This window comes from Ursus maritimus, unplaced genomic scaffold (genome assembly GCF_017311325.1).
Source record: "Ursus maritimus isolate PB19 unplaced genomic scaffold, ASM1731132v1 scaffold_23, whole genome shotgun sequence".
In the NCBI taxonomy this organism is placed as follows: domain Eukaryota; kingdom Metazoa; phylum Chordata; class Mammalia; order Carnivora; family Ursidae; genus Ursus; species Ursus maritimus.
In genome coordinates, this window is record NW_024424786.1 from 10,848,567 (window position 1) to 10,850,729 (window position 2,163).

At 41.8% G+C, this 2,163-nt stretch overlaps 1 pseudogene; it reads right to left on the bottom strand.

Annotated features, from left to right (window-relative positions):
- Positions 1-846: 846 nt before the first annotated feature.
- LOC103659378 lies at positions 847-1,803 on the bottom strand (annotated as a pseudogene).
- Between the last annotated feature and the right edge of the window lie 360 nt (positions 1,804-2,163).

The window sequence follows — 2,163 nt, forward strand, 5'->3', positions numbered from 1 at the left end:
GCATCAATGATTTCTCACTGACTAGGTCATGGTAATTTATTTTTTATTATTATTTTTTATTTATTTTTTTTCAAGAGAATATTAAATCGTTTATTGATTACACATGATAATGGATGATACACAAGCTTTAATCCCATCTATAATTTTATCTGATACCATAATTCAATTTAGATATATTGCATAGGATGTGCCAACGATCATATTAATAACCAAATAAACTCCGGGACTTTGCTTGGGTGACCCTTTTAATGGTGAACTCCAAGGTCACAACACATTAACTGTCAGTTCAACTACACCAAGGTTTGTGGAGACAATGGCTTCTGTGCCCAAGCAGGTTGCAAATAAATTTCAAATGGAACCTGGCATCACCCTGAAGGAATTCTAACTTCACACTGTTGGGGTAGTATACCAAGATGGCTTCAGAGTAGACTAACTTTACACAGCACATTAAAAAAAGACACATTTATTCAGCGTCATGATCAGACTATTACATTTAGCAATCAACAGCATGGGTGCAAAAAAAAAATCTACATTAAAACCGTTTGTTGGAATGCTTTACACTTTCCACAGAACAGAAACTAAAATAACCTGTTATACAATTAGACACAAATACAGTCCTCGAGTGTTTTGCCCGTACACGAGTATTGTCTAAAACATGTCTTCTTTGTAGCAGCTAGACCCTGCCACCACTATTCTTGGCTGAGTTCACAAATCTGTTGTAACCTGTAGCTTCCCTGTCACTTCTCTGGCTCTCCTCTCCTGCTAAGCTTTGTTTCCTGGCAGCAATGAAAACCTTCTGCCACTGCCGTAGCTACTGCTGCTGCTAGAACCACCATAGCCACCTTGGTTTCATGGTTTGACAAAGTATTGGCCTCCACCACCATAGAGGCCAGAGCTGCTGCCTCCAAAATTTCCTCCTTTCATGGGTCCCAAATTTGAGGATTGATTGTTGTAATTGCGAAAATCATTATAGCTTCTGCCACCTCCAAAGTTGCTTCCATCATTACCAAATCCGTTACAGCCATCCCCACTGCCCCATATCCACCACCACCTCGACTGCCGCCAAAGCCACCTCACCCACTGAAGTCCCCTCCATGACCAAAATTGTCATTCCCACCAAAACCACCTCCACGACCACCACCGAAGTTTCCAGAACCACTCTGACCTCTTTGGCTGGATGAAGCACTCACCATTTCTTGCTTAGAGAGGGCTCTCCTTACTTCACAGTTGCAGCCATTCACAGTATGGTATTTTTGAATGACAGTCTTGTCTACAGAGTCGTAGTCATCAAACATTGCAAAAGCAAAATCTCTCTTTCTGCCACTGCCTCGGTCAGTCATGGTCTCAATCACTTCAATTTCCCCACACTGTTCAAAATAATCTCCTAGATGGTGTTCTTCACTGTCTTCTTCAATGTCACCAACAAAAATCTTTTTCACAGTTAAATGGGCACCAGGTCTTTGAGAATCTTCTCTTGAGACAGCCCTCTTTGGTTCCACAACTCTTGCATCCACCTTGTGTGGCCTTGCATTCGTGGCTGCATCCCCCTCCTCCACAGTGGCATACGTGACAAACCCAAAGCCTCTGGAGCGCTTGGTGTTGGATCTCTCATTACCACACAGTCCGTAAGCGTTCCCCATTGCTCAGAATGGCTCCTCAGACTCTTATCGGTTGTTTCAAAGCTCAAACCTCCGATGAAGAGCTTCTGCAGCTGTTCAGGCTCTTTGGGAGACTCTGCCTTAGACATGACGGCGATGGAAGGGGAGACTTTAATGATGCTTACTCGGCGGCTTCCACGGGCAGAAAGCCATTTTTTATTTTTGATAAATACTTTATTATTTTTTAAAGGTAAATCTTTTGAACAATAGTAGTAGTAGTATGCCAATAATATATTTTTTTTGGTAATTTGCTTTATTCTTTTTTAAGTTTTTATTAAAATTCTAGTTAGTTAACAGATACTGTAATATTGGTTTCAGGAGTATAATTTAGTGGTTCTTCACCTACATATAATACCAAGTGCTCATCACAAGTGCCCTCCTTAATACCCATCACCCATTTAGCCCCTCCCCCACCCACCTCCCCTCCAGCAACCCTCAGTTTGTTCTCCACAGTTGTCTCTTACGGTTTGCCTCCCTATCTTTTTTTTGTTGTTCTTCCCTTCCC